Consider the following 12,211-nt stretch of genomic DNA (forward strand, 5'->3'; position numbering starts at 1 on the left):
TTGGGATTCAACAAACACGTCACATGGGCTCAGGAACGCTGTTACTAACAACAACTGTGACTTTCAAATGTGTGCATTATAAACTGGATCCAGCCTACTGTCCGCTTTCCATTTACAGTTACAAATTAGGAATAAATAAAGAAACTGTCTTTTAGTTACTGTTACATATAACAGGTAATCTTTGTCTGCAGGGACCATTTGCGGCACACCTTTGCATCCTTTGCAGCCAGACGTTGTAACAATTCATCATTCATCTTGTTAGCCAGGTCCACTATTTGATGCTTAGCTGGCAAATGTAACCATTTATACTTTCAGCTAGCCAAACACACTTTATGCTAATAATTCCAGTTTATCCTCTTTGTTCAGCTGATAATTACATTTTTTATCCACATTAAAGCTAACAAATTGACCTGCATCCTATGAAATTTAAACTTCTATTATATTATTTTACGTACAGTAACTACTAGCATATAACAGAAACCAAATGGAACCATTTATAAAAGGACCTGATCTTAAATAAATCTCTAAGTGACCTTTAATACACAGTATGTGCATTGCTGACTTGTGGGACTCAGTGTGGACAACTTCACAAACTATCACCTGTACTTACACATTATGGAAAGGGGACATATTTACTGTGCTGTTTTGTATGAAACCGTCTAATCCAAGGTGAGACAGATCAATGGGTGAATCTGTACCACAGTAACTAGTTCTGCAGGAGAGCTGGAAACTTTGAAGGTCAGTTCCCCTACTTTTACTTTCACAGAGAGGAACCTAGGTCTAACTTTGAGTTCTGGTCAGTAGCTTTACTCCCACTGAAAGTTCCTGCTTACAGAAAGGTTCATGATTTTGCTAACAGCAATTGTGACAGAGGTGCCCAAGATTTGATGACCAACAGACTGAGAAGCCAAAGCAGCCTTTGCAGTCCATTTCTACACAGGCAGGGGGAAAAAAACTGAGGGAACTTTACTCTATAGGAAGTTTGATGTTGGGAGTCTAATCAGCCTAATGCTTGTTATGTTGGCACATAACTGCATACAGCAACCCACACAGTCATTTTTCAGATTGCTCCGCTGCATGCCTTGTGATAATTGTTTGTGTTCTATCAGCGCTTGTGCCAGACACTGGGCTTTGTGTTTGCTGTGGGTGCTTTTGTTATGAAATGACAGCGTGTTTGCTTAATCAATCACAATCATCGGCAGCAGCACCCTCCCCTGCAAGAACATTATGGATCATGTTCTGTGGAGACAGTATTCCAGAATTTCTGATAGCATGGAATAAAAAAACTGGGATATAAAAATGTTTTTATACTTTCTTATGGACATTTCGTGAACTTGTCGAGGTTTTGCATTTTTTTAAAGCCTCTGAGATAAACCATTTCCTTCTCTGTACTCAGGCTGTATGGATAATGTGTGTGTGCGTGTAGAAAGCGTGAATGTATGGGCGTACAGTTAATGTAAAATTGAAACCTGAAATGATTTCAAATACTCAGAATGAGGTGTTTTTAAAAATTGAAAAGGAAAATCATTATTTAATCAACACTACTCGAAACTCAAAGCAGGCAGAGATCCACGAGGAGAAAAGAAGATCTTTCTGTCTGTAAAAAGCTACTGCGCTTGAACATCAGCTCAGATTTCATTCTTCGGCCTATGATTGTGTGTTTTAAAGCTCAGCATTCAGATTCAAAGTGACAGACTTTGTGACAAAAGACTTACTAGATAAGGATCATATTTCCTAAGTTTGTTAAACTGTTTGATTTCTTTATTACACACACTCTTTAAGTGTTAAATGCACCAGAAATTAGTTTCCTGAGAAACAGTAATTTTGCAATGTTTAAGTACACTATAACTCTGTTTCTAAAAAAAACTAACAAACTGTAAAACAAAGTGATTTGTAATCATTTGCACTCTAATTATTATTCCTGCAGTAGCCTAAGCTGCTCCAGCAGAGTGGCTCAGTGGCTGACAGTGCTGTGCTCGAACAAACATCTCCCACTGGTGACTGTGTTTAACTGTGAGCTTTACTAAACATCAGCAGGAATGGTCAAATCGCCTTTATCTCCATGTATGATGTCTTCAGAAATTGTCTCTCTATCTCAGTCTTTGTTCACAGTCCATAAATCGAGCATCTGCTAAGGAGTCTCTGTTGGATTATAAAACCCAACTAAGACAAATGCTGTCTGGCAGGATCAAAGGCGAACTCGGACTGTAATAATCACTGATGCTGCTGTTAAATTAACCAGACGCTGCTCACTCCAGTGGGAGGGATTCCTCTCTTCTGGCAGAGCAGGCGGTGGACCAGGTAAAAGAAAAGACAGGAAGTCTGAGGAAAAACGTCGAAACAGCTTGCAATCTCTACCCTACCAAGAAGCAGCGTTAACTGATTATGTAATACGCAATCTTTAATGTTGCTCTGAGATGTTGCATGATTAAAAGACATCCCCAGATTAGGGACACATCACTAATGACAGGGGAAGGAAACCTTGGCGTTACATGGACTTGCATAAGCTTTTAATCTCACGTTAAGTCCAGCTCAAACACTGATGAAGAGATGAGAAAGAGGAAGGTAGGGAGGACTGCCACGTATCTAAGAGGCCGAGGAAGAGAGGGGAAATGTGGGATATGTGATGGCTGGATGGACGAGCTATTTTTATAATGAGGTCAGTGTGAGCTGGGGGATTTCATTCCCCTGGGATGGACACACACACACACACACACAGACACACACAAGAACTGTGGTGCTGTGATGCTTCTGCTGAGTGAGACCGTCTCTGTCCACAGGAGGATGAGGAGGAGGAAACCCAGAGCTACCCAGGTCTTTCAGGGATTTTTGCCATACCCTGATTAATCCATCTCTGCTACTAGAATGAGAGCCGATCTTTAATTATGGAACACGACTGACATTTTCTGATATCTCTAAAATGTTTTAAAATCCTAACATAATGACAGTAAACCCTGCTCTCTACAGCCATCACATAATTTCATTCTCTAGTCCAATTTTTAATTGAAACTTTCCTTAACTTCTTAGTGTTTTTAATTCATCGGCTGAAAGCAGCAGGTACAATGTTTTGCTGTGTGCTGGTGTAGCACTTCAATGTCTCTGCATGGGGTCAATAAAGTTTATCTTAAAACAACTGACGTAGACCTGAGGTGTTTACCGATTGGATGATCTTTCCTTCCTTTTCAGCTGCTCACTTTCTGGTTGGTGCCCAGGTTGTGGTCCCCTCCCCCCCCAGTCTCCGCACTCCTCCTGTGAAGACACATCAACCCTTTCATTCATTTTTTTTCCCAAATAGACAAAGTCAAAGCAATCACAAAATATTGGTAAACGCTGACACAGATGTGGTGGATTATGGAGTCCCAAAGGGATCAAAATTATAATGTGGGATAAAAATAATAAAAATAACAGGAAATAAAGAATAAGTTTAAAGAATTATTTAAAAAAATAAAATAAAATGAGAAAAATAAGCCAATCAACAATTAATAATAATAATTACCCCACCTAATAACACAGTAGTTCTGAATATGCTAACTGGCAAGCTAACTAGCAAGGTCGAAACTGTATTATTACTCTGCATCAAAAATAAAGAACCCATCTTAGCAGACAGCTAATTCAGTTTTGCTGTAGTACCAGTATGTGAGGAGCAAAAAGCTGACTTTTTTTGTTATAGTAGCCAAATTTAACTAGCTAGCTAGTTAGCTAGAGAGACTCAATAGCCTCAATAATTCTAAATATGCTATCTAACTGGCACGCTAACTAGCAGGGTTGAAACTGTCTTAGCTTTAAAATATTTTAATTAGCATTAAAACAAACACAACAATCACCCTTCTTGTTTCTAATCTGTGATTATGGTGTAAAAAAAATAAAGTTATTATATCTAGAGACAATAAAAATAATTAGTGAGAATACCTTGAGTAAAATTAATCTATAAATTGCAATTATTTTAATTACTTTAACTTATTTTAACTACTAAAAAAAATACATGAAATATTTAAAATCCCATTGATTTAATTTAATGTTGAAAAAGCATAAATGTATTCCATTAATTATCTGGAGAAATGTTGAGGTAGCTGATCAGAAATTTAAAGAGCAAACTGGTGTGATAACAGACTTTTACACCCTAGCATGGCTCTGCATGGCCTGTTTCAGAAGTTTGCGCGCGCACACACTATATCAACAAATTCTCTCTTGCAACCCCTCGCTCGCTCTAAACGCCTGTCGCTTTGACCCTCCATTAAGCTGAGCGAGTGCTCGTTTAGCCAACAGTGTCTCAGCAGTTGGGGACGCAGGCTGCCCACTCAGTCAGATCCAGCCGTATTAAATAAATAAGGAGCGCTCTTCTGTGTAAATTATTCATTTAACACGCCTTATCCTCCTCCAACAACCTTGTTAGAGCAACTCAGGAGTCGGAGGGGGGGAGTGTGGCAGGGGTGGGGCAAAAGGAGGAGGAGGGGAGCAGACACCGCGGCTCATGTGCGACTCAGCAGAACCTGTGGTGCATCTCTAAGCTCTCTGGGCGTTCAGTTGTAGGGGGGCTAATTCGCTCTGACACCTCCTTTGTTTCAGGCGGAAAAGTGCTGCATACACACAGCTCCGTGTTCGCTCGCACGCGCGCACTCTCTGCACACACTGACATGCACAAACTTGGAGAGAAAGAGCACAAGAATGGAATTTTTAGTGCATATTCATATAATAATCATTCTAGTTGTCTGGATAAATTATTGAGAAATAGGAGGCTGGGACACGCGATGCTGGAACGTGAGGGCTGCATTTGTTTTCTTGCTGCCTCAACTCGAATCAGACAACACAGCGAGTCATCCGCTCTAAACAAGCTGATTCTAATGAGCCGGGATGCTAACCTTGAGGACAAATACGCGACAGTACAGAACACCTCATATCTCAAGAGTGCACTCATGGCACGTCTGAGAAAACGTTTATGCAAGCTGGATTAAAGCGCACAATAAGCATCTTTAGCATTTTCTTCATATATATTTTAGAATATAAATATCACACTGACCCTTTATTTTCAACTCAAAGTCAGCTGCACTCAAAGAACAGTTAATTGCTTCTGATTAGGTGGTCTAAAAGCTTAAGTAATAAGCTTCAAAGCAGAGTGTAATTCTTTCCAGGTATGGGGGAATTAAAAGTAAAGTCTTTCATACTTTAAGTCTGATTTTTAACGCCATTTAAGTCTAACCTCACACCATGTGTCACAGTTTGTAGAAAAGAAAGTCTGAATTTAAAGGAGACAGGGTTTTTTATTAGCACACATTACACTAGACTGGTGAGTTCTGACCGTCAGTCTGCAGCTGAATCAGGATCAGCCCGGCGCAGACCGACACACTCACTCTCTCTCTCTCTCTGACTCCAGCGTTCAGGCCCAGAGCGGGAGGTTGTTATGTCAGCTCTGACAGTGCTCATTACCAGCCTCTACGCTCTGGATTGGAGTTAACAGGCTTTGGCGCAGGCGTAGGCCAGTTAGACCCGACTGGTACAATGGAGTCAGTGTGTGTATGTGTGCGTGCCTGTGCCGAGAGTTAATCACAAAACATTCTTTCATTTCTAAATCGCACCTCGGGGCCACTGTACATTACAGAGGCACCGATATGCTATGTGCAATGACATCTACTGCTTATTTCCATTCTCACTTGAGAAAAGTGCTCCATACGAGGGCTGACCGCTCAGCATCCGCATGCCAAAAAGCTTCTGTTGAAGTGTTGGTGCACTGCTGTGCATCATTTCTGATTTATCGTGGAGAAGTTCTCACTCGAGTGTTTGGATGACTGAATGAAAACGAGATGCTTTTGCTCTCTTATCAAGGAGACAAGAAGTTAAACAAAGTTGTTTTAAAATCTAAATAGTCTGTGGAGGAGTATTAGGACCACGTTCAGCAGACGACAACTGTAATCTTCACATTTCGACTAATCTTGAAATTAAGATAAAATGACGCTGCAGTTTAAAAATAATCTTGTCACAACAAGTCACAGATTACTCATTTACACTCTGCCCGACTCTGCTTGGATGAGCTGGGTGTTGGTCATGATGGACCTACTACAAAACCCTCACAGCGTGGTTCCTCCCATCTCTTCTTTACCTTTCTTGTCTGATATAAATGCCAATACCGATATATCAGAAAACAGGCCGACAAAATCATGCAATAAACTCTTTGTCTGTCCGGGTGTACAGCCTACTGTGGTGACTGTTGTTCAGCAGGTGGGTAGGTTAGTGGGTCGGTCTCTTGCTCGTTCCAGTCCACAGGCTTTAGTAGAGCTACTTCAGCAGCGACTGATCTCTGATGGGGGTCACCGCCCCTCGAGGAGTAGCATCGGGAATTGAAGCGTGGATTTCTTGCTCATTAGACAAATGTATAAACCACTACACTATGAAGGTTCTTAGTCTATACAGTCAATCAACCAATCAACCACTTACAAATAGATCTGATCTGAACTTATTGGGTATAAACCACACCTGTCCACAGAAAAAAATTCTTCCATTCCAGGCACCATGGGCAAGACCAAAGAGCTGACAAAGGACATGACAGGACTGTAGACCTGCACGAAGCCGGACAGAGGTACGAGCCATCGACAAGAACCTTGGTGAGAAGGCGAAAAATGTTGCGATCATTTAGAAATAGAAGAAATTTCAATGTCAAACTCTGTGTTGTGTTGAAGTGCCAGTTCAAATATGCAATAAGTATGAACAACTTAAAGGTCCTTAAAATAAAAATGCAGAAGCTTCTTACTGTGAAATCAACCGCTGTCACCCATGAAACAATATGTTAAGGAGTGGTTTGCTCCATGTGATCAAAGTCTTTTGGAACTTACAAATTTTCTTGCACGCTTAAATTTGCAGGTTGCAGAAGGGGGGGATTATCCAACCAGTTCTATACATGCCACCAACGTGCGCCACCTAGAGGAAAGAAAAGCAGCACAAGTCAAGATTTAAACATTTCTCATTTATGTCCACAGACATTACAGCTTAGAAGCTTAATACGTAAAAGCAAAGAGATTTACATGATAGTTGTTTTGGTGTTAGCAGTTATCTGTTGCTGTCATATGGATCATTACACCGGCTCTGGTCTATCCTGCTGCTTTCAGGTGTCTCTGCAGGTCTTGCCCTCCTTCTCTGCCCGTCCCCTCGCAGCCCAGTAACCAGCAAGCGATGCCGGTGATTACACTTGATTAAGGCCTTCTACTTCAAACAGACCTGATGTTTATACAGCCCCTGATATGGCGGATAGGATAAAGAGCAGGTTGAGCTCTGTGTTTGTGTCGGCGTGCATGTGTATTTGTGTTTGCCTAGATGGGAGGATGAACACCATTACACCTAGGCTTTGTGTACATACGATTGTAATGACAGCCTGTATAAGACATGCGGTGTTGTGTTGTTTATCATTAGGGGTGACTGTAGTTCATCGATGCAATGTTTCTTCCCAGCCTAATTTTAAAAAGTTGTGGAAAACCTACTACCTTAACTTTGATTTAAAAGTTTAGTACACCTAAATGCACCTACCTATGAGGCGGTGCCTCCTCATATGAGCTCTGCTGTATGTCTAAACCTGGGCATTGCCAAGCCCGTCATATTACTTTCCATATTTTTCTAATCTCTAGGCAGAAAGAGGAGGACAAAAGTGTGAGGTGTCCCGCAGCTGCAGCACTGCAGCCTGAATTAGCCCCGACCACATGAAAAGCTTTCGTCTCTATTCCAGGCCAGGGCGGGAAAATTACAGCCCTACTCGCTTTACTCTAGCATTAAACCTCAATTAGTGCACAAGTACGCCGATGATGTCATCACCCAGGGACCCAAGAGCCCTGGAAAGAAGGGGCGCTGAACAGTGAGATACGCTCACAAACCACGTTGCTTCGAACTTTCGGGCCCTTCTTCTCAGCCGCTGAGAAACTCAGCTCAGTTTGGCGAGGAATAAGGTGACGCTCGTGCGATACGGCCTGGAAAAACAAACGTGCAAAAGAGGCTTGTGGCCTGGTTTGGCTAAATTTACCAGGAATTTTAATCCTGAGATGTAACTGGAGGTTTCCCAAGAGGAGAAAGAGGTCAGCGAGGTAGGACAAGAAAAACTCTGGTTTGACCCTCGGTGACCTGGCAGGAGACAGAGGAGGAGGTGGATGAGGAGGAGGGTGACGAGGCCTGGCTTCTATCCAAAAAAAACCGACACACTCAGAGTTCACGCTGCCCTTCTCTCAGCAAACCACTTACATTACACAACAAACTTACATAATCATATGGAGGACTACAAAAACCCAGCTGTAACGGCACCATATCACAATGATAGTACATTTCATTATTGCTGTCACATATCTGAGCATTACTTCTGTTAATATAACTGACACTGGCCTTTATTACAGGTTTTGGAATGAGCTTTTTGGATACAGTTTTTTACTTTTAACTGGGAATCAGAGAATGTTTCCTTAAAGGACTGACAAAGTCGTATCTGGAATTGATCAAATGTAAATCTTGATTAGAACCTATCCTGTGATAAGTGGTATAGTAACCAAACCTGACGTTTCTGCTTCTTGCTCCACCACCATTAACTGAATCGAATAAAATTTGAGAAAAACAATAAGAAATTCTAAAAGTAAGACCCAGGCTCTAATAAAGTAATTCCCTTTTATCAAAAACCCCGGACACAGCGCTCCCTGGATGTTTATTGTAATCAAAGGTAGTCCCCATGCTGCGGGGTCACTGTTCCTTCATGTCCTACAAAGAGGGGAGCGACTTCAGTGCAGCTCAGCATGGGTTCACTCGCGGGCATCGCCTTGTACCCTTCTCTTTGTAACACCCTGTGAATAATGCATCGCAGCTCCCAGCAACTTCTCACAGGTTGTTTGAGCGAGCTGCTCGAAGACTACGGGTCCTGTTAGGTGTACCTCCACCTGAAGAGATGGATCACTCTCACATCTTCAAAGAGAAGTCAGTCAAACCATAGATTGTTAGTACCACCCCGTGGGTTTACAAAATGTTACTCGGTCTCTCACAGGTGCAGAGAAAGAGGATGGGGCCAGCATTTCTCAGAAAGTAGAACAAAAATTTTTTTCCCCTCTCCCATAGAGCCAAGCTCTGACAAAAACTTTGAGCAGCGGTGGGGGTGATGACGGGGGTGGTTGAGATCAAAAGCCTGCAAGTTCCTGGCGAGCGGACCCAATCAGCCGAGAGGGCCAAGGAGAGGAGGAGAGACAAGTGCTTCCCTTTTAAATTGATCCCACTGAGACCCTCAAGGTTCCCCTCGCAGGACTCGCAGAAAAGCGATAAAAATCTGGCCCTGTGGATCTGATGAGAGACTGGGAGGGGAGAAGGCTGAGAAGAAAGACTGTTTCGGGGGGGAAAGAGCGGCACAGAAAGAACAGAGAGGCACAGCGAGAGGAGATCAAGGAGAGACGAGAAGGGTGGGCTCATTCTCTGAAGGTGCATCCAGGCGGCGCCGTCGTGTGCCAGCGAAGAACCAGAGCAGTGAGGACCGGCACTATCAGCTATCTAAACCCATGTTACACGTCTGATCATGTGCTCAACCAATCAACCGTGGGTGTATCTTTATTATGCTCGGGTCCTGGCAGCCCGAAATATTGGCTCCTTCCGAGCTGGCCTGAGATCAGACTCTGGATGAGGCCGGTGTCGTTATCCGCAGCATGCTGGGGCCTCAAAGGAACACGCGCTATCAGAGCAACCCAGAGACCCCACAGCGTGCCAGACTCACCACAGACCTGCCTGAGTCGCCAACACAAACACCCAAATGTGCTCAATAAGGTGCTGTGAATTTGCATTTCCTTTCCAGATCCACTGGATGTAGTTCATAGTAGAATAGAAAAGTTATTATCAGCAGGGGGTCCCAGTTATCAAAAGCGGACAATTCAACAGCAAATGCGTGCGTCTTGTCAAATGTGACAGAAAAAATAAAGAAAATAATCATCTGCAAATCTCATTTATCACAAATTAGACTATATAGATTCTGAAACGTCCACAGGAAGCTCTTTGTCTTCATTAGATGATGTGTATGAAATAAAGCATAACTGGTTAGCAAAAAAATGTAGCCAAATAACTGAAATACATAGTTAGGTTTATAGTTGAAATTCAGATGCTAGACTGTGCTCACAGGTTTTTCCCCTGCTTGTGCCTTAAACACAACACAAAATGAGAATAAATAACAGAAACAGTCACCCAAAGAGCCAGTTTATAGCGCCAACATGTTATGGAAGTCCTGTGACGGGTATGTTTCCTGCAGGGTCATCCTGGTAAAAACTGGGGATGTCTGAAAAAGATTTAAATTGCAGTGACAGAGCCATGAGTTTAAAGGCTGTAAACTTCTATCCAATAATATACGAGAAGAACTTACTCTATCATAATTAGCTTCTTTTTTGTGGGCAGTTAATGCTATATGTAGACTCACTGCATTCCAAGTATTTCATTTCATAAACCTTTTCAATTAAATATAAACTTTATGTATTTGACAGTAGGATCTGGATGGCACTGTGTGCACTATACTGCTCTTTGCTACTCCACCAACAGCTGCATACGAGTGTGAACCCTCGGGCTCAAAGTGTGCTTGAAAACAACTAGTTTATATGACGTGCCTCTGACCGTCAGACGGAAACATTTTGCACCTTTTTTTCTCAAATGGTGGCACTCGAAGGCGGGGTGGCATTGCGGCTGTCGTGGAGAGGCGATACGGGATAATTGTGTAACTGTGGGGATAATGACACACGTTTTCACACGGCTTCACACGGAAGCCACTTGTGGTGATGCACGTGGTTGTAAACATGAAAACTGAACAGCCATGTGCAGTGCTGCGAGCTGAGAGTGCTGCAGAAAGCTGCAGAAATGTTCGGACGCCACGTAGCAAGAGGTGTGGAGGAAGGAAGGTTCAGATGCTGTCCGACCTGCCGACAGCCTTCTGTTTTTTGAAGAGTACACCGGCTCCTTTATTTCCATCTTTGTGACTCACTGCATCAAGCACACAAAAAGACAGGAGCTCTTGGAAAGAGACTTAGGAGGCAGTGGGATGCTGCCTGGAGGATGATGGCATGCTCTCTGCACCACTTTCAACTTTGGACATTTAGAACAGCTATAAACACTTTTGCCTTTAGACACGGTCAGACACACTGTATGAAGCATGAAGTATTTAATTTTAGACATTCTGAGCCTGTTAGCGGGAGCAGGAGGCGGCAGGTGAGAGGTGAAGTCAGAAGGAAGCAGGCGGAGGAAACGTGAGCAGAGAAAAAGAAACATTCCTTTAGCGTCACATGACTCGGCCAGAAAGAGGCCTGGTGGGCTAACTCTGAGCAGTTTACCCCAGCGTCATGATGTGAGTGACTAGATAACAGAGCTCCATCTGATAATCACATACTCTGCTATTGCACTTCTTAGCTGTGTGACTGTAGCAGGCCAGAATAAGACAGCCAAACTGTGATGGATAGCCCACGCTGAGCAAGAATAACTTACAGCCTCATAAATAAGCAGATCTCTACTAATATGATTACAGTAGCCCTGAGGCTGACACACACCCCCTCTACCAGCCACGCTCCTCCTCTCCTTATGACAAGCACCCTGAAATCACGTCAGCGTTCGACATCAATATTTTGACATTTCATTCAGCTGACTCTCCAGACGGAGCCATTTATTTAATTAGCCGAATCAAAATTGGCAGGAGCGGCAAATTCAAAGTTAACGTGACTGGGGCTCAGTTGCCACAGGTAACCTTTTTGGAAGGACTTACTGTGGCAAATTGATTGCTGAGAGCGCAGACTCATCATGAGTGCTAATTTTCAGAAGCGGCGCACGGCGGAGCAGGGAAATAAGAGGCTCTATTTATAACAGAAGGAAACAGCAGAGGGGGATTAGCCTGTCATTAGAATAAAAGAACCCAGAAGAAGAATCAATTTCAAGGTTTAAAAAGCTGACAAACTCAGTTCACTCGCTCGCTCGCTCTCCATCCTTCGCTGATTCTGTCTCCGAGCTCACCTCGGACAGACCAGCCTACAGTCGGCCACATATGAGCTTTCATTGAGGCGCCAAGCTCGGATTTCACCCTCTTCTGCCTAAATGGAAAACTAAAACAGTTATGTTGTTTTATTCTAACAACGCCGTCACCTGAAAAGTATCACACTGCTGCTTTTTGATTTAAGGAAATATTCCATCATTTTACTTTCTGTGGGTTTGACTTTGTGGGGAACAAATAGCACTGAAAGCTTGGTTAATCCAC

At 42.9% G+C, this 12,211-nt stretch overlaps 1 protein-coding gene across 2 annotated transcripts in view; it reads right to left on the reverse strand.

Annotated features, from left to right (window-relative positions):
- The window catches only part of znf438 (zinc finger protein 438), a 46,193-nt gene that overhangs the window by 13,199 nt on the left and 20,783 nt on the right, over positions 1–12,211 (reverse strand). Inside the window, exons 2-3 of one of the 2 annotated variants that reach the window (XM_063484171.1) lie at positions 6,825–6,909; positions 3,158–3,249 (exon numbers count right to left, since the gene is read on the reverse strand). The gene's annotated coding sequence lies outside the window, so the exon portion shown is untranslated. The remainder of the gene's footprint in view (positions 1–3,157; positions 3,250–6,824; positions 6,910–12,211) is intronic. The other variant, XM_063484172.1, reaches the window with a different exon arrangement.

This window comes from Pelmatolapia mariae, linkage group LG9, assembly GCF_036321145.2.
Source record: "Pelmatolapia mariae isolate MD_Pm_ZW linkage group LG9, Pm_UMD_F_2, whole genome shotgun sequence".
NCBI lineage: Eukaryota > Metazoa > Chordata > Actinopteri > Cichliformes > Cichlidae > Pelmatolapia > Pelmatolapia mariae.